At 49.0% G+C, this 21222-nt stretch overlaps 1 protein-coding gene across 2 annotated transcripts in view; it reads left to right on the forward strand.

Moving 5' to 3' along the window:
- The window catches only part of LOC141055793 (uncharacterized), a 69015-nt gene that overhangs the window by 38481 nt on the left and 9312 nt on the right, over positions 1–21222 (forward strand). For both annotated transcript variants that reach the window (XM_073552502.1, XM_073552501.1), the window contains exon 2: positions 13716–13870. The gene's annotated coding sequence lies outside the window, so the exon portion shown is untranslated. The remainder of the gene's footprint in view (positions 1–13715; positions 13871–21222) is intronic.

The raw sequence follows: 21222 nt of genomic DNA on the forward strand, positions 1-21222 counted from the left end.
ACACAGACCCAGCACACAGCCCCATGCAAGTAACTGCACTCACTCCTTCCCTACTGACACAGCACACAGCCCCAAGCAAGTAACTGCACTCACTCCTTCCCTACACAGACCCAGCACACAGCCCCATGCAAGTAACTGCACTCGATCCTTCCTTAAACAGACCCAGCACACAGACCCATGCAAGTAACTGCACTCACTCCTTCCTTACACAGACCCATGCAAGTAACTGCACTCACTCCTTTCTTACACAGCCCCATGCAAGTAACTGCACTCACTCCTTTCTTACACAGCCCCATGCAAGTAACTGCACTCACTCCTTTCTTACACAGCCCCATGCAAGTAACTGCACTCACTCCTTCCCTACACAGACCCAGCACACAGCCCCATGCAAGTAACTGCACTCACTCCTTCCTTACACAGACCCATGCAACTAACTGCACTCCTTCCCTACACAGACCCAGCAACAGCCCAATGCAAGTAACTGCACTCCTTCCTTACACAGACCCAGCACACAGCCCCACGCAAGTAACTGCACTCACTCCTTCCCCACACAGACCCAGCCCCACGCAAGTAACTGTACTCCTTCCCCACATAGACCCAGCACATTGCCCCATGCAACTAACTGCACTCACTCCTTCCTTACACAGACCCAGCACACAGCCCCATGCAACTAACTGCACTCACTCCTTCCCTACAGACACATCCCAATGCAAGTAACTGCACTCACTCCTTCCCTATAGAGACCCAGCACACAGCCCCATGCAAGTAACTGCACTCACTCCTTCCCTACAGAGACCCAGCACACAGCCCCATGCAAGTAACTGCACTCACTCCTTCCTTACACAGACCCAGCACACAGCCCCACGCAAGTAACTGCACTCACTCCTTCCTTACACAGACCCAGCACACAGCCCCACGCAAGTAACTGCACTCACTCCTTCCCTACAGACACATCCCAATGCAAGTAACTGCACTCACTCCTTCCCTATAGAGACCCAGCACACAGCCCCATGCAAGTAACTGCACTCACTCCTTCCCTACAGAGACCCAGCACACAGCCCCATGCAAGTAACTGCACTCACTCCCTCCTTACACAGACCCAGCACACAGCCCCACGCAAGTAACTGCACTCACTCCTTCCCTACAGAGACCCAGCACACAGCCCCATGCAAGTAACTGCACTCACTCCTTCCTTACACAGACCCAGCACACAGCCCCATGCAAGTAACTGCACTCACTCCTTCCCTACTGACACAGCACACAGCCCCAAGCAAGTAACTGCACTCACTCCTTCCCTACACAGACCCAGCACACAGCCCCATGCAAGTAACTGCACTCACTCCTTCCTTACACAGACCCAGCACACAGACCCATCCAAGTAACTGCACTCACTCCTTCCTTACACAGACCCATGCAAGTAACTGCACTCACTCCTTTCTTACACAGCCCCATGCAAGTAACTGCACTCACTCCTTTCTTACACAGCCCCATGCAAGTAACTGCACTCACTCCTTTCTTACACAGCCCCATGCAAGTAACTGCACTCACTCCTTCCTTACACGGACCCATGCAGGTAATAATACATTTTATTTTTATAGCGCCGACATATTCCGCAGCACTTTACATTTCAGAGGGGATTTGTACAGACTATAGACATTACAGCATAACAATAATCACAGATTATAACAGATACCAAGAGGAATGAAGGCCCTGCTCGCAAGCTTACAGTCTATGAGGAAAGAGGTAGACACGAAAGGTGGGTGGTAACAGTTGCCCTGATTGTATGGACCAGCCATAAAGTGTGTGACAGTACAGACACAGAGGGCTAATGGATGCATAAAGCATGTGGGAACATGATGCGGGGAACCTGGTTATGGTAAACCTTTTGGCTGTGCCACACAGGGATAGATTAGATTAATGTGTTGAGGCAATAGGCCAGTCTGAATAAATGCGTTTTCAGTGCACGCTTAAAATTGTGGGGATTGGCGACTAATCGTATTGACCTGGGAAGTGCATTCCAAAGAATTGGCGCGGCACGTGTAAAGTCTTGGAGACGGGAGTGGGAGGTTCTGACTATTGAGGATACTAACCTCAGGTCATCAGCAGAACGGAGGGCGCGGGTAGGGTGGTATACTGAAACAAGGGAGGAGATGTAGGGTGGTGCTGAGCCCTGGAGGGCTTTGTGGGTGAGGGTAATAAGTTTATACTGAATTCTGGAGTGGATGGGTAGCCAGTGTAATGACTGGCACAAGGTAGAGGCATCGGTGTAACGATTGGTGAGGAATATGATCCTGGCTGCAGCATTCAAGACAGATTGGAGAGGGGAGAGTTTGGTAAGAGGGAGACCGATTAGAAGAGAGTTACAATAGTCCAGACGAGAATGAATAAGAGAAACAGTAAGAGTTTTTGCAGAGTCAAAAGTAAGAAAAGGTCGATTTCTAGAAATGTTTTTGAGGTGCAGATGACAAGAGCGAGCCAGTGATCGAATGTGGGGGGCAAAGGAAAGCTCAGAATCAAGTATGACCCCAAGACAGCGGGCCTGTTGCTGGGGAGTAATAGTGGAGCCACACACAGAAATAGCAATGTCGGGTATAGGTACATTAGTAGCGGGAGGAAACACAAGGAGTTCAGTCTTTGACAGGTTCAGTTTCAGATATAGTGAGGACATGATATTAGACACAGCATTTAGACAATCGCCGGTGTTTTCTAGAAAGGCTGGCGTGATGTCAGGAGAAGAAGCGTATAATTGGGTGTCATCAGCATAGAGATGGTACTGGAACCCAAATCTACTGATTGTTTGACCAATAGGGGAAGTGTACAAGGAGAAGAGGAGGGGGCCTAGAACCGATCCTTGGGGGACCCCAACAGTAAGGGGAAGGTGAGAGGAGGAGGAACCGGCAAAAGATACAGTAAAGGAGCGGTCGGAGAGATAGGAGGAGAACCAGGAGAGAACGGTATCCTTGAGGCCAATGGAACGGAGTATAGTGAGGAGGAGCTGATGATCCACAGTGTCGAATGCTGCAGAGAGATCCAAGAGAATTAGCATGGAGTAATGACCATTTGATTTAGCTGTTAGTAGATCATTAGAGACTTTAGTGAGAGCAGTTTTAGTGGAGTGTAAAGAGCGGAAACCGGATTGGAGAGGGTCGAGAACAGAGTTTTCTGAGAGATAGTGGATAAGACGGGAGTGGACCAGGCGTTCCAGGAGTTTAGAGATGAAGGGAAGATTAGAGACAGGTCTATAGTTAGCGGCACAGTTTTGGTCGAGGGATGGTTTTTTAAGTAGTGGATGTATGATGGCATGCTTAAATGAGGAGGGAAAATACCTGAAGAGAGAGGTTAAATATTTTAGTTAGGTGAGGGGTGACAGCAGGGGAAAGGGACTGGAGGAGATGTGACGGAAATGGGTCACTGGTGCAAGTAGTTGGGCGAGAAGATGCAAGGAGCCTGCTTACTTCTTCTGTGACTGGTTCAAAATCAGAGAGTGAGCTAGATGCAGTGGGGGAGGAAGGACAGTGCATGGTATGAGGTGATTGGGAGATAATTTCCTGTCGGATCTGGTCAATTTTTTCTTTGAAGTAATTGGCCAGATCGTCAGCTCGGAGCTCCATGGTTGGGGCCTGTACTCTTGGATTGAGTAGAGAATGAAAAGTGTCAAAGAGACGTTTCGGGTTATTGGACAGTGAGGTGATGAGAGTGTTGAAATAGGCTTGTTTGGAGAGGTGAAGGGCAGTGTTGTATGTTCTAAGCATAAACCTATAATGGATGAAACCTTCGGGTAGGTTGGATTTTCTCCACAGACGTTCGGCGCACCTGGAGCACCGCTGCAGGAAACGTGTTTGCACCGTGTGCCAGGGTTGTCGCTGTCTGTGTTGTGGTGTTCTATGTATAGGAGGTGCAAATTCATCCAGGGCACTTTGAAGTGTTTCATTGTAATGCTTCAGTGCAGAATCAGGACATGAGAGGGAGGAGATAGGGGCCAATGAAGACTGCAAGTTCTTCATAAGTTTCTGGGTGTTAATGGCCTGTATGTTTCTATAAGTCTGGACAGTGGGGGTGACCTGAGCAGCCTGGCAGTTCTTTATAGAGAATGAAAGAAGATTGTGGTCAGAGAGCGGGAGAGGGGAGTTTGCAAAATCATCCACTGCACAAAGCCGAGAGAAGACCAAGTCGAGGGAGTTTCCGTCTTCATGCGTTGGAGAATTAGTAAGCTGCGAAAGGCCAAATGAGGAGGTTAGAGATAAAAGGTGAGTAGCAGATGGGGAGAGTGGAAGAGCAATGGGGATGTTGAAATCTCCCATTATGAGGGTAGGGATGTCACAGGAGAGAAAATGTGGAAGCCAAGTGGCAAAATGATCCAGGAACTGATGGGAGGGGCCGGGAGGATGATACACCACCGCCACTCGCATGGAGAAGGGGGTGTAGAGTCTGACGGCATGGACCTCAAAAGAAGGGAAGACTAGTGAGGGTAGTTGAGGGATAACCTGAAAGGTACATTTTGATGATAGGAGCAGACTACCGCCTCCACCTGCTCTATTGTCTGATCTTGGGGTATGAGAGAAGTGTAGTCCCCCGTAGGTAACTGCACTCACTCCTTCGCCACACAGACCCAGCCCCATGCAAGTAACTACACTCACTCCTTCCCCACACAGACCCAGCACATTGCCCCATGCAAGTAACTGCACTCACTCCTTCCCTACACAGACCCAGCACACAGCCCCATGCAAGTAACTGCACTCACTCCTTCCTTACACAGACCCAGCACACAGCCCCATGCAAGTAACTGCACTCACTCCTTCCCTACACAGACCCAGCACACAGCCCCATGCAAGTAACTGCACTCACTCCTTCCCTACACAGACCCAGCACACAGCCCCATGCAAGTAACTGCACTCACTCCTTCCCTACACAGACCCAGCACACAGCCCCATGCAAGTAACTGCACTCACTCCTTCCCTACAGACACATCCCAATGCAAGTAACTGCACTCACTCCTTCCCTATAGAGACCCAGCACACAGCCCCATGCAAGTAACTGCACTCACTCCTTCCCTACAGAGACACAGCACACAGCCCCATGCAAGTAACTGCACTCACTCCTTCCTTACAGAGACCCAGCACACAGCCCCATGCAAGTAACTGCACTCACTCCTTCCTTACACAGACCCAGCACACAGCCCCATGCAAGTAACTGCACTCACTCCTTCCTTACACAGACCCAGCACACAGCCCCATGCAAGTAACTGCACTCACTCCTTCCTTACACAGACCCAGCACACAGCCCCATGCAAGTAACTGCACTCACTCCTTCCTTACACAGACCCAGCACACAGCCCCATGCAACTAACTGCACACACTCCTTCCCTACAGACACAGCCCAATGCAAGTAACTCTGCACTCACTCCTTCCCTACAGAGACCCAGCACACAGCCCCATGCAAGTAACTGCACTCACTCCTTTCTTACACAGACCCAGCACACAGACCCATGCAAGTAACTGCACTCACTCCTTCCCTACAGAGACCCAGCACACAGCCCCATGCAAGTAACTGCACTCACTCCTTTCTTACACAGACCCAGCACACAGACCCATGCAAGTAACTGCACTCACTCCTTCCTTACACAGACCCATGCAAGTAAGTGCACTCACTCCTTCCTTACACAGACCCATGCAAGTAACTGCACTCACTCCTTCCTTACACAGCCCCATGCAAGTAACTGCACTCACTCCTTACCTACACAGACCCAGCCCCATGCAAGTAACTGCACTCGATCCTTCCCTACACTGACCCAGCACACAGCCCCATGCAAGTAACTGCACTCACTCCTTCCCTACAGAGACCCAGCACACAGTCCCATGCAAGTTACTGCACTCACTCCTTCCCTACAGAGACCCAGCACACAGCCCCATGCAAATAACCACACGCCTTCCCCATACAGATCCCCAGTTCCCAGTCCCATGCAAGTAAAAAGACTCTCTCCTTCTCCACACAAGCCACCAGCTCACATCCCCAGGCAAGTAACAGTACCCGCTCCTTCCACACGCAATTAACAGAGCCCCCTCCTTGCCCACGCAGGTCCAAGCAAGTAACAGGACTGCCAATTTCCCCATGCAAGTAGCAGAACTCCTTCAGACCCCCCCCCAGCACGAGTCACTGCACCCTCTCCTTACCTACGCAAGTAACAGGACCCCTTAATTCCCCACAGTCTCCTGTCCGCAGCTCCACGCAAGTAACTGCACTCACTCCTTCCCTACACAGACCCATGCAACAGCCCAATGCAAGTAACTGCACTCCTTCCTTACACAGACCCAGCACACAGCCCATGCAAGTAACTGCACTCACTCCTTCCCTACAGACACATCCCAATGCAAGTAACTGCACTCGCTCCTTCCCTACAGAGACCCAGCACACAGCCCCATGCAAGTAACTGCACTCACTCCTTCCCTACAGAGACCCAGCACACAGCCCCATGCAAGTAACTGCACTCACTCCTTCCTTACACAGACCCAGCACACAGCCCCATGCAAGTAACTGCACTCACTCCTTCCTTACACAGACCCAGCACACAGCCCCATGCAAGTAACTGCACTCACTCCTTACCTACACAGACCCAGCACACAGCCCCATGCAAGTAACTGCACTCGATCCTTCCCTACACTGACCCAGCACACAGCTCCATGCAAGTAACTGCACTCACTCCTTCTTTACACAGACCCAGCACACAGACCCATGCAAGTAACTGCACTCACTTCTTACCTACACAGACCCATGCAAGTAACTGCACTCACTCCTTCCCCACACAGATCCCCAGTACACAGCGCCATGCAAGTAAAAAGACTCTCTCCTTCTCCACACAAGCCACCAGCTCACATCCCCAGGCAAGTAACAGTACCCCCTCCTTCCACACGCAATTAACAGAGCCCCTCCTTGCCCACGCAGACCCCCAGCACGCAGGTCCAAGCAAGTAACAGGACTGCCTCTTTCCCCACGTAAGTAGCAGAACTCCTTCAGACCCCCCCCCAGCACGAGTCACTGCACCCTCTCCTTACCTACGCAAGTAACAGGACCCCTTAATTCCCCACAGTCTCCTGTCCGCAGCTCCACGTAAGTAACAGGATCACTTCCTTTCTCGCGCAAGTAACAGGACCCCTCCGTCCCCACGCAAGTAACTGTATCTCCTCATTACCTGTACAGAACCCCTGCCCGCATGCTCCGCACAAGTAACGGGACACCCTTCTTCCTAAGCACCATAAAGGAAGTAACAGCATCCCCTCTTTCCCTGTGCAGCAGGAGCACGCCTAGGGCAAGTGTGGGTAGTTACTCGGTACCAGGCCGGTGTCGTAAAGGGATGTCAGGGCGGCGGTGACCCGGTCCATGGCCCTGGGTGTCCATGTAAAATAGGTGGAATGAAGCTAAATAAAGATTATAGGTTGATAGTTCATGACGCCACCTGTGGTATCCGGTCAGAAAGGGGACCAGCGCTGCATTGCAGGTCCTCTGGGACAGATGGTGTGGTGCAGCAAAGATGTAATAGCTCTCCACAGGCAGAGCTGTAGTACTAGGGCGGCGGTAGTAGATGTTGAGGTAGATTTTGTAGTGTTAGGCACAGAGATGTAGCAGTGCTGAGTAGGTTGGCGCAGGAAGAAGGCAATGACACAGCTGATTGCAGTTCAGATACCTTACTCACGTTTCTGGCATAGACAGATGCCCTCTTCAGTGTCCTTCAGGTCAGGGGCTCAGCCAACTCCCAGGCAGATGGAATACACCCTTCCAACCCTCCCTTTCGAATGTGCCTTTTCTGAACGTCTCCTTTCTAGCACTAATCTGAAGTACTTGTAGTTATGAATTACACTCAAGTTCCTCCTTCTTGATGCTACTTATAACTCCACACGCATGACAGGCAGCTGTAGCTTGCTTCAGGGACTCCATGCCATCATGTCCCGGCTCACACTCGTTGCTGCTGTCTTCGAGTCTTAGGGCCCCATCACACATAGCGATTTCGCTAGCAAGATCGCTGCTGAGTCACAAGTTTTGTGACGCAACAGCGATCTCACCAGCGAGATCGCTGTGTGTGACACTGACCAGTGACCGGCCCCCCTGCCGGTTATCGCTGATCGTCCTGGAATGGCCAGAACATTTTTTTCTTTTTTATCGCTGGTCTCCCGCTGGCCAGCACGCATCGCTACGTGTGACAGGCGGGAGACCAGCGAACTGGCGCTGGTAACTAAGGTAAACAGAGGGTTTATAAGCGGCGCGCAGCGCTTAGAAACCCGATGTGTACCTTAGTTATCAGCGCGCAGGTGCAGGGAGCTGGTAACCAAGATAAACATCGGGTTTCTAAGTGCCGCGCGCCGCTTAGAAACCCGGTGTCCCTCGCTCGCTGGTCTCCCGTGTGTCACTGGTGTTGATCGCTGGTTAAGCTGCCTGATTGGCAGCTCACCATCGATCACGTAGCGACACACCAGCGATCCTGACAAGGTAATATCGTTGTCGGGATCACTGGTGCGTCGCTATGTGTGACGGGGCCCTTAGGTGGGAATAAAGTGGTCACAACTTCTATTCCTCCGGTTTCTGCTGTAGGATCATTAGTATCACACACAGCTCTGGATACCGGCGCCCGGCCTTTAGCGCATCAAACTTAGGAAAGGGCTCCGCTCTAGCTCCGATCCCAGTTCTCTCTCCTCCTCACGTTCCATACTTTTCTATCTTTCTTCTGAACAACTGATCTTTCCCTTTTCTCTCTTTCCTGCCAGCAGCTCCAGCTCACAGGAGGCTGCTGCATCTACATCCTTTCCCTCCTTCCCCCCGCCCCCAGTTGGGGAACTGACCTAACTTCCTGTCAGCTTTCCCCTCTAGTGTAATCTAAGCTCCACCCAGCACCCTTCATGAACCAAAGCAGCTGCCATAATGGGTGCTCTTCTGTTCTAAGGTGTCTGTGCTGGATGTAGGTGCTGGAGTCTGGTCAGGAGCTACCATCTTACCTGGGGAGAGGGATACTACACCTCACGAGGAGGTGCAGTACCTCTGTGGCGACTGAACCCTCAGGAGCACCACACAGCCCCATGCAAATAACAGCACTCCCTCCTTTCCCATTCAGATTCCCAGTCCACAGCCCCATGCAAGTAACAAGACCCTTAACTTCCCCTCACAGACCCCAGCACGTAGCCCCACGCAAGTAACAGTACCCTTCCTCACCCACACAGACCTGCAGCCGCACGCAAGTAAGGCCTGTTTCACACTTCAGTTTTTTTCCATCAGTCAAGATCCGTGGTTTTCCTGCTGTACAAAATCCGCAGCATGTTACTTCTTTTGTGTGGTTTTCCATCTCCCCTGTCACCAAATCCGCTGGGGGTAAAACTGCAGTGGAAAACCGCATGAAAAATGGAAGAAATCCACGGGAAAAATGCAGGTCATTTGACCTGCGGATTTCTTCCATTCTGCGCCGGAAAATCCGCAGGGCCAAAAAGTACGTCTGCACTCAGCCTAAGGCCTGTTTCACACTTCAGTTTTTTTCCATCAGTCAAGATCTGCCGTTTTTGTAAAAAAAAACGGATCCGCCATTTTGTTTGGCGGATCCGTTTTTTTTCCCATTGACTTGCATTCCGTCCGCCGACATGCCCGGACGGAGCTTGTAACGTTTTTTTGGCTGATGGATCCGCATTTCTGTACTGCGCATGCCCGGAGGAATGATCTCAGCCATCCGTTCACTTCAATTAACAACGGATCCTCTTTCCGCCATTTTGGCGGTTTTTAACTGACAAGAAAAAACTGAAGTGTGAAACAGGCCTTAGCAACTAACCGCATCACCTCCAACCCCACGCAGCCACGCGCAAGTAACAGGACCCTGTCCTTCCCCCACACAGGCCTCCAGCATTCAACCTTACGCAATTAACAGGACCCTCTCCTTCCCTCAGCAAGTAACAGGAATTCCTTTTCCTCATGCACTTCACATAGACCCCTTGCACACAGCCCCTGGCAAATAACAGTACTCATTTTTCCCCAGGCAGACCCCCAGCACGCAGCCAAATGCAATTAACAGGATCCCCTCCTTTCCCACGGAGACCCCCAGCTTGCAGCACCATGCAAATAAAAGGACCCCGTAGTTTCCCACTCAGATCCCCAGCACGCAGCCCCCGCAAGTAATAGGACTCCCTCATTCCTCACTGAGACCCCTAGCACACAGCCAAATGCAAGTAACAGGATCCCCTCCCCCACACAGACCCTCCCAGCATGCAGCTCCACTCAAGTAACAGGACCCCCTCATTCCTCTCTGACCTCCAGCATGCTACCAAATGCAAGCAATAAGATCCACTCCTTTCCCATGCAGCCCAACTCAAGGAACTGGAAACCCCCAAATTCCCCACACAGACCCCCAGGACATAGCCCCACACAAGTAACAGGATCACCTCCTCCACGCAGAACCTCAGCTCGCCGTCCCCAGCAAGTAACAGGACCCCCTCCTTCCCCACACAATTAACAGCACCGCTTTATTCCCTACGCCGCACCTACGCAAGCAACAGGATTCCTAACTCCCCACGCAGACCCCCAGCACGCAACCCCACGCAAGTAACAGAACCCCCTTGTTCATCAATTCGCTCCACTTAAGTGACAGCACCATACCCTTTCCCACTCAGGCCCAGAGTACGCACCACCACGTAAATAACAGACCCCTTGTGTAACAACACAGCATTTATTCTTCATAATCCAGACTTATTTCAGTAGGCCCAGGGACATGAGCTAGAGTTCATGTGAGAATGACTGTTGACTCTTATATTCTGTTGAATTAATGTTCCATGGCTGCTATTTGTTGACTGGCTGCTGATTAGCTATTGTATCTGTCCTAGTTTTGCAGTCTTAGTATTGTTCTATTGTCCTTGGGGAACAAAGGCACAGGATGATTGAACAGTCAATGTTTGTTAATAGGTTAATTATCCATTGGTGCTCTGCAAATATGAAGGACAAACTATGCCTACTCTAACAGTAACAGCTCCCCCTCTCCTTCCCCAAGGAGACCCCCAGAGCGCAGCCTACTTGAGTAACAGCTCCCGGAGTTACCGTAATCTAGCACTCCATAGCTGTGCTAACTAAAGCATGTATTTTTATGCAGCTTATTACATTGCTGCTGACCTAATATGCTGATTATATATCAGCGGACAGGAAAGATATATGTAGCCTCTTCCACAATACTAATCCACCCCACTGATTGCACCTTTTAAACCACAACTTGCTGCTGTGTCTATCCTTATACCTCTTCACATGGCCGATCTTCAGTCAGCTGTTTACGGTCACGTAGTAAGTATCCAGATACAAGTGATATATCCCAACAGACACGCCACTATAATAGCGGTTGGTCTGGCGCTTTTGAGTGTTTTAAACTTAGAAACGTAATAATTAGACTTAATAAATTGTTAATTTTAATTGTTCCCCACACAGACCCCAAGCCAGCAGATCCACAAGAGTAACATGAGTGCCTCTGTCCCCACGCAGACCCCCAACACACATCCCCATGCAATTTAAGGCCTGTTTCACACTTCAGGTTTTTTTTTTGTGTCAGTTAAAATCTGCCAAAATGGCGGAAAGCGGATCCGTTGGTAACTGATGTGAACGGATGCCACCCGACCGTTTTTTTGACTGATCCGATGAATGAAGAATGTTAAAGGAACCGCAGCCGAGAGAGAGAATTTTTTCCGTCCAGCAGAAAGGATTTCAGGGTTAAATTTCCGGCTGACTTCATTCCTCCGGGCATGCGCACTGTAAAATGCGGATCCTGCAGCAAAAAAAAACGTTGCATGGTCCGTCCAGGCATGTCAGCGGACGCAAAAAACTTGGCGGATCCGCAAAAAAACGGATCCAACGGATGGCCATCCATCAAGATCCGCCGGTGATGCAACTCAATGGGGAAAAAAACAGATCCGCCCAAAAAAATGGCGGCTCCGTTTTCTGTAAAAAATCGGCGGATTTTGACTGATGGTCAAAAATGGAAGTGTGAAACAGGCCGTTCTCCACACACAGCCCCCCAGCATGCAGCTCCTCTCATGAGGGGGTCCTGCTACTTTCCCCACACGAACCCCCCCAGTTTGCAGCCCCACACAAGTAACAGGACCCCCTCCTTCGTCACGCAAACCCTCATCATGCAAACCCACAAAAGTAACAGCAACCCTTCCTTCCCCACTCAGACCCGCAGGCTGCAGCCCCACACAAGCGACTGGACCCTTACCAGCCCCACACATATAACAGGACCCCCTTCTTCTCTACACAGATCCCCAGCACGCAGCCCCACGCAAGTAACGGCACCCCCTCCTTCTCCGTGTGGACAACAATCTCATAGCCCCACACAAGTATCATGACTCCCTCCTTCCTCATGCAGACCCCCAGCACGCAGCCCCAAACAAGTAATTACCAGCTCCATCCCCACGCAGCCCAATGAAAGAAACAGCATCCCCTCTTTCCATGTGCAGACCCTCCTCGTGCAGCCCCACAAAAGTAACAGCAACCCTTCCTTCCCCACTCAGACCCCCAGTCTGCAGCTCCATGGAGGTAACAGCACCAGTTCCTTTTCCGCACAGAGTAACAGCATGCAGCTCCACACAAGTAACAACACCCCCATTCACCACACAGACCCCAAGTACGGTGCCCCACGTAAGTAACAGGAGCATCTCCTTCCCCACGCAAGTAACAGGGCTCTAGCCATGCCCACGCAAGACCTCCTCCTTCCCCACACAGACCTCCAGCATGCAGCTCCATACAAGTAACAACACCCCTCTTCGCCACGCAAATCCCCCATAATGCAGGCCCTCTTAAGTAACAAGGACTCCCTCCATGCCCACACATGTAAGAGTACTCCCTTCTTACTCACGCAGATCCCCCAGCATTCCACCTTATGCACGTAATAGCACCCCCCCTCTTTCCCCATGCGGACCCCATCCTTCCCCATGCAAACCCCCAGCCCCAAGCAAGTAATAGAACCCCATCCTTCCCCATGCAAACCCCCAGCCCCAAGCAAGTAATAGAACTCCCTCCTTCCCCACGCAGGAAACAGGACCCCCTCCTTCCCCACACAAATAGAATCCCATTCCCCACTCATTCTCCCAGCAAGCAGTCCCATGCAAGCAATATGACCACCTTCTTCGCAACGCAGCCCCACACAAGTCTTCTATGAACATACAGTGGCATATAAAAGTTTATGCACCCCTGATCAAAATTACTGCTATTGAGAACGGTTACGCAAATTGAAGATGAAATGATCTCTACAAGGCCTAAAGTTAAAGATGACACATTTCCTATGTATTTTAGGCGATAGATAGATATATATATATATATCTATCTCATTTTTTACATTTTAAAATTAGGAAAATGATCTGGTGCAAAAGTGTGTGCACGCTGCATGGTTAGTACCTAGTACTACCTCCTTTTGACAGAATCACAGCTTGTAAATATTTCTTGTAGCCAGCCAAGTGTCTTCCAATTCTTGTGTGAGGGATTTTCATCCACTCTTCCTGGGAAATGTCTCCCAGTTCTGTGAGATTCCTGGGTCATCTTGCATCCTCTGCTATTTTGAGGTCTAGCCACAGATTTTCAATGATGTTCAGATCAGGGGACTGTGAGGGCCAATGTAAAACCTTCAGCTTGCGCCATTTGAGGTCGTCTACTGTGGAGTATGACATGTGTTTAGGATTATTATCCATTTGTAGATGCCATCCTCTTTTCACCTTCAGCTTTTTTACAGATGGTGTTATGTTTCCATCAAGAATTTGTTGAAATTTCATTTCACTGAATCCATTCTTCCCTCTACCCGTGAAATGTTACCTGTGCCATTGACTGCAGCTCAACCCAACCCCAAAGCATGATTGATCCACCCCCATGCTTCATGGTAGGCAATATGTTCTTTACCTGAAATTCTGTGCCCTTTTTTCTCCACACATACCTTTGATCGTTTGTTTCCAAAATGCATCAGGCTTGTCTAGATGTTCTTTTGCATGCTTCTAATGCCTTTCAGAGATCATTTAATCTTCAAATTACTTAAGTGTTCACAATAACAATTATTTTGATACTGGGTGCCAAAACTTTTACATGCCACTGTACCATCGAATTTCTCCAAGAGGTTGGCTGTATCCCTGAAATTTGAAGGCATCAAAATGAGAAAGGGGCAGAATATCTTGCCTATTTAGGTCCCCGTGTACTGACTAATGTCATTTACAGGTTGTCTTCTAAGTGCAGCAAAACTGAAAGAAATGAGCTGGAGTATAAGTTGGTATACATGTCACGTGTAGGAGCATTTTCTCACTGGTCATTACACAGACAAAACCTAAGATAGAAACTACATGAATATATTCCTTACTATGAGTAAAGGGCAAAAGTGCATATAAAAAACATAGGGTACTTAGTAAACTCTGTTTTTGATTAAAAAAAAACAACATAAAAGCCCTCTCGTCAATGCCCAGGTGTACCCAGTCAAGACAGTCCTAATCTCTAGTATTAAAACCTTACAATGTGTCAAAAATGACCTCAGTGTGAATAAGGGTGTCAAAACAAGGGAAAATGTCATGCTATACAAGAAGGGATCACCAGAATGAGGTATTCAAAATGTTTTGTGTACCGGACCTTATCTTACCCAGACCACCATGCTTGCTTTAGGATCCAACACCATTGGCATCTCTGCTTTTTGTATGTAGGTATTAATGCCTCTTGATCTATTATAGGGGCTCTGTCGCACTACTAGCACTTTATTTGTGTACTATGCACTTTATACTTTATATTCTTTTTTTGAATTTGTGCAACGAACTTTATTATTTTTGGTCTTGTTCTATCAATATCTTGAAGCCCTTTTGTGCCATATGGTGCTGATGAATTTCTGCAGAAGGCCTTTTGGTTATTCGCCATAGAGCAGTGTTAGCATTGAGATACATACCATACCATGCCTTGCTTGGTTCTCTAACTGCTCATTCTGTTCATTCAGAACCTGCTATTGATGTAACGTGTATTTTGATTGTCTGGGTCTTTAATTATAATCTAAATTACATAATCGTGTTTAACATTATACAATAGGTCAATATACTATATACCGGTATATACTATGTGACAGGGCCCGTCACCCTCATTTGGTAGGTATATGTAAAGTCACATGTGTGACTTTCAGTTGCTTTTGTTGTTGGTAGTCAGCACTAATGCAACTTTTTGAATACCTCATTCTGGTGATCCCTTCTTGTATAGCATGATCTTTTCCATTGTTTTTGGTATACTCTCATTCTCTGTTTCCTCTTTGTGAATAAGAATGTAGCGCAATGGCCGACGCCCCTGCATAGTGTCCCCTTCTCCCTCCATGAAGGGACGCTCGCTTACTCAGCACCCCAGTGTGCTTCCTGCTCCCTTCTCTGTGAGCGCGCTCCCTTGTTCTTAAAGGGTAAGCCGGCGCATATAGTAAGGTCTCTCAGCTTGTAGCTGAGAGGCATTTAGTTTTGTGTGTTCACCTGTATAACACGCTTTCCCTCTCCCTTATGGAGTTGCTAAGCAAGATGAGTCATTAGGTAGTTGGTTTTCTACCAGTGCAGTTTTGAGGTCTCTTGGTCCCGTTGCAGTGAGGATCTAGAACCCGAATCCATGGTCCCACTTCGGCCAGCGTCCTGGTGCAACCAGTGTCCTAAACCTGATACCGATTGCGGTATCGCTGCAGAACATCCTGACAGTCTTGTCCGGTGAAGCCGAAATCCTACTAAACTTTGGGTCAGTGGGCGAGGCTGTCCTTGGTGGGAGTATTCCCTCTACACAAATTACTGTGACTGTATCCGTAGCAAGTGGAGGCTTTGGTTCAGCGGGAGAGTGTGCTGCAAGCCGTGTCAAGTTGGTGTCATTCCCATCCCACTGCTCCAGAATCCGGTGAGGATGTTGTCAAGTGAAGGACGAGCCTTACTCCGAAGTAGTCAAGCCATGTCTGGACAGCTTGAGCTCCAGATCGGAGTGTTATGCATGGAGAAGATCACCTTTCATGGGCTGTCTGGTATTCCCATCGGTCTTCCACAGCTGAGAACTCAAGTGCTCGTTCTAGTCTGGAGACCCCCGTGTGGTGCTTCATTGGGGACTGCCAAGTCACAAGAGGTGTTTGTTTCCCATACAACCAGGTCAGCCAGCAGTGACGCCATCTTCTCCACCAGGTCTTCTAGTCGCTGGGTGCTGGTGTTCCTGAAAAAAGGGAAGTGGAGGCGATGTCCTCGCATAGTCCCAATGATTGTACCATTGATATGCCCCCAGGAACCTCCCCTCCTCATGGACGTGTCGTCTTGGAAACCAGGCTGAAGACTGACTCAGAGTAGGTATCTTAAGTCTAGTAGGTCTGGTGAAGATAATGTCAAGGAGGTGTCATCTTCCAAATCTCTGCTATTCACCAACCAGGTGAAGGAACTCCAGTCAGTCCTTGAATCCTCTGGGTGGCAGCTAATCTCAACATAACAAACGGCTGAGCAGGAGAGGGGCCCAACTGGGGACACTCAGCAATGGGAAGCTATTAAGCGTAATGTCCAGCTCAAAGAAAGGGAGGCCATATCATTTTGTGCACTGAGTGCAAGAACGTAAAGCGTAGATTTTTTTTTTTTTTCGTTTTAAGTCCAAAACCGTGTTTACCTAGGAATCCTATGTTATTTATATGCACTTTTGTGTTTTACTTACTTATAGTAGGGTATATGTTCATTTTACTTTCTGTCTTAAAATGACAAAACCTAAGTCAGGGGTGGGCAATTAATTCTCCCAAGGGGTCACATGAGAAACTGGCACTGCTGTGGAGGGCCGATCAATCGGCTGAACATAGTGCCCCGTCACACATAGCGACGCACCAGCGATCCCGACAACGATATGACCTTGTCAGGATCGCTGGTGTGTCGCTACATGATCGCTGGTGAGCTGTCAAACAGGCAGTTTCACCAGCGATCAGGACAGCGACACGCGGGTAACAAGCGACGCACGTCGCTTAGTTACCCACTGTGTACCTTAGTTACCAGCGAGCTGGTGCAGGGAGCTGGTAACCAAGGGACACATCGGGTTTCTGAGCGGCGCGGTACTTAGAAACCCGATGTGTACCTTGGTTACCAGCTCCCTGCACCAGCGCGCTGGTAACTAAGGTACACATCGGGTTTCTAAGCGCGGCGCTTAGAAACCCGATGTTTACCTTGGTTACCAGCTCGCTGATCGCTGGTCTCCCGCCTGCCACACGCAGCGATGCGGGCTGGCCAGCAGGAGACCAGCTATCAAAAAAATGTCCTGGCCATTCCAGGACGATCAGCGATACCCGGAAGGGGGGCCGGTCGCTGGTAAGTGTCACACACAGCGATCTTGCTGGTGAGATCGCTGTTGCGTCACAAAACTTGTGACTCAGCAGCGATCTCGCTAATGAGATCGCTGTGTGTGACGGGGGCTTTAAAGGGGAGGTCCAAAACCAAAGGTGAATTTCATAATAAATGTACCTGTTTAGTTTAATCTAATCTCATTACATTCTGACTCCCTCTCTGTCTTGTGATGTCTGTTTCAGGGGCTGAGTTAGTCTTGCTCACCTGATAATACATTGGTTGTAAATTGTGACATATGCTCAGTATGAGCTCCCTGTGCTATATTCTTTGAATGCACAGTGACAGTGCGCTCCCTTGCTGGGAGAGAAGTGACATGCGGGAAACAGAGCGCACCGTCAGTGCAAATTGTAAGGAGGTGATGTGGCGAACAGAGACTAATTCAATTGTCTGAAAGATGCCACTGATGATGCTTCATTTCAAGGTGGAGAAAGCAGCTGTGGCAGTTACTGCAGCCTCTCCCCTCTGATGAAATCCTGTGCGAGTGTCCCAAAATGCAAAGGGATTCTCAAATGAAACGTTGGAAGTAAAAAAAAAAAAACAAAAAAAAAAACAAGCAGACTGGAAGTTATAGAGAGGGAACGGTAGAAATGTTTAAATTAAAGTATGTTGGAGAAATAATTACATTATCGAATTACATAGACGTCTACTATGACATTTACTTTCGGTTTCGGACCACCCTTGTAATACTGCATAATGTTACTTTTGTTCCTTTATAAAAAGCAGTTGATCATAAGGTTGTTTACATTGGCGTATAAAAAAAATCATGATTTTCATCTGGAAAACCAAACTATTTTTCATCTGTATTCTCATCTGTAGATCATCCATTTTTATACCTCAGAAGTGAATAAAATTTACAAGAACACATAGTGTCCTATGTTAGTAATGGAAATGTATTTGTAAAAATCGGATGCTACACGGATGATTCATATGGGATCCTACTTTTTGTACACCCATAGATATCAACAGGCGAGTCTCATCTGAAATACAGAAGAGACCGGTGGGTGCTGTAACATTTCTCAGAGACGGCACTTGGACCGAAAATACAGTCTTGTGAATGTAGCTTGCTGATACCTGCTGCAATAAAGCTTATCGTAACAAGTACTAGGCCGGGTGCCCACGATCCGGTACTAGCGGTGCTTTGGATGGAGCGCATGTTCGGTGTGTCCAAAGTGCTGCCATCTTTTGAACACAGGTAAATCCGCATGTGTTCACTGAACCGTGAGGTTTTACCGCAATACATTTCTATTGATGTATTTTCTTTTGCGGAGACGTTAAAAAATTGCCACGCTGCGGTCTGCAAGGATGCGCCGCATGTCGGTGTCCACGGGGGATCTATAGGCAGCTATGCACACACAGTGGACATCGGATTTCTTGACATCCCATCCACTATGCTGCAACATCTGGCTGCTGCGGGTTGGACGCTGCATAAATACGCAGCAGCAATTACTGATCGCTGGCACGTACCCTTACAGTTAATCAAGCAATAAAGAAATTGTGAACATTGGGGGGAAAAAAGTTGTTTGCCCAACCCTGACCGACCTGCATAGATCCACATCACATATGGGGCAGGAGGTGACAGGCGGAGTGGGGTGGTGGGTCTTTATTGCAGTCTATGGAGTGGATGTGAAAAGCCACATATCACAGGGGAGCATGATGGGGGGCTTAACCCTTACCTCTCCTGCACAGGACATACAACAGCACAAGCTGGGTGCAAAGGGGAGGAGGCTGCAGAGTACATGGTGGGGCAGAAGAGCAGCTTAGGGAGCACACAGAATATTCCATCTGAAGACTGCATGTAGTGGAGGTGAGGGGGACACTTCACTGCTGGACCCCATATTCAGTAGGAATACTCAGCCCCAGTGTTTTATTTCCTTGAGGCTATATGCACACGCTGCGGATTTGGCCTCTGCAGATCCGCAGCAGTTCTGCAGACAGTGTACAGTACAATGTAAGGCTATGTGCCCACGCTAGCGTTTTTAAACGCTCAGGAAAAGGATCCCCTTCCCAGAAATTGCGCGTCTTTTTCCGCGCGTTTTTTTTGCACGATTTTTTACGCAATTTTGACGCTTTTTTGACACGCGATTTCTGGGATCATTGGGGATGGCTAAAAACGCTGAGCAATGCAGGAATTAATGAGCATGCTGCGTTTTTAGCCGCTAAGTGATTCCTGAGCCGTTAAAAACGCATGCATTGGCACAAAAAGCCAAAAACACATGCTAATTAATTTGATGCATCTTTTAAGCGTTTCTGCAGCGTCTGATCCAGCTCAAACGCTGCGGAAACGCTTAACAAAACGCATCGTGGGCACACAGCCTAAGTCTGTGATTTACAATCTGCTGTGCACACGCTGCTGAATTTTAACTGCGGAAAAGCTGCAGGTTTGAATCCGCAGAAAGAATTGACATGTCAATTCTTTCTGCGGATTCTGCTGCGGTTTGCCACCTATTCTATTGTCCAGGTGTCAAACCGCAGGGCAAAACCGCAGGTCATTTTACCTGCAGTTCCGCAGATACAAATCCGCAGACCAATCCGCAACGTGTGCATGTAGGGAAGGTGACCTGACGGACTTGTCTGTAGGGAGAGAAGGGATGGTTGGTGCACTGAAGATGGATGCTTGTAATAGTAGAAGGGAAACAGCCGGGAAAAATGGAATGGGAGTGCAGTACCTAAGTTTTACCACAAGATGGCAGGGGGGAGCGTGAGAACAGGACTTTACAGCAGCTTAGGGCTACGAAAATGCTTAGTCATGGGGGGCGGGGAGATAGGAATCCAGGAGGGAAATTCCAGAGGAGGGAAATAAATAGGACAGGAGAGGGTTCCAGTCCTGGGAGGAGCTCAGGAGGAGAAGAGACAGTGAAGGAGAATGAACAGTAGAGGAGAGTTCGACCAGGGGACTGAAGAGAAAAGTAGTCAGGGGGGTGGCCCTGACACAAAGAACCGCAGAACAGACGAGGCCACGGGGGTACCAAATTGACGACGACCTCGGACTGGTGAAGCGCTGGCGATAGATAGGCCTAGGGCAGCCCCAGTGAAAGAGCCGCGAGTAACGTCACTACGACAGAAGGAAGGTGCAGGTACCCGGGCCTGAATACGGAGAGCTGTAAAGGTGCTGCGGTCTATTGCTACGGTCATCAGGAGGATGGCCAATAAACTCAGACCTGTTGTACCCGAAAATCTGCCTCCGTCTCGTCCGTGTCGTCTGTGCGCGGTAAACAGTGGACCACCCCCCCCCAATCTGGCCCTTACTGCATGCACATAGCCATAAGCTGCCAGGAAGATCCTGGGAGAAGCAGAGGCTACTAATTAGCTGCTCTCCCATCTTTCATTCCAAAGTTAGTGTACCAGGAGACATTGCAGGTGCAATCAGCACAGCAGACATACAATGCTGCCTCCTAGGTGTTATCTGGGCTCCACTTAGAAGCCACTTCCCCATTATTTGCAGCAGATGGGTGTTGTAGTCCCTGCTTCCCTCCTCCTGTCCTGAACGCTCCTGCACAGGTTCAGCAGCTCTGCAAATAAAGAGGTGCTGAGCAGCCCCACATCCACCAATGAGAGGACAGGGACAGGGATAAAATCCTAATGAAAGTCAGAAGAGTAGATCAGTCTGTCTCGGCCCTCTGGCTGCAAGTGTCAACGGGCTGGACAGGAACAGTCGGAGGGCCGGTTGTGGCCCACGGGCAGCAGTTTGCCCAGGTCTGGTCTAAGTGGGTCTAACCCTTTGTGAACTTTATGGAGAGCATAAAAAGTGGGAATAGTGACAATTGGGTGCCATAAATCTAAATTCATCCTTTGAGATTAGTTTTTTTTTTTTTTTATCTAGAACGTCCACCGAATTAGAGAGCATCATCAGGTTGACAACAAAGCTATCTCCTTTTGTGTTTTAGAGGTT

Source organism: Dendrobates tinctorius, unplaced genomic scaffold, assembly GCF_039654945.1.
Source record: "Dendrobates tinctorius isolate UK_male_01 unplaced genomic scaffold, ASM3965494v1 ptg000192l, whole genome shotgun sequence".
In the NCBI taxonomy this organism is placed as follows: Eukaryota; Metazoa; Chordata; class Amphibia; order Anura; family Dendrobatidae; genus Dendrobates; species Dendrobates tinctorius.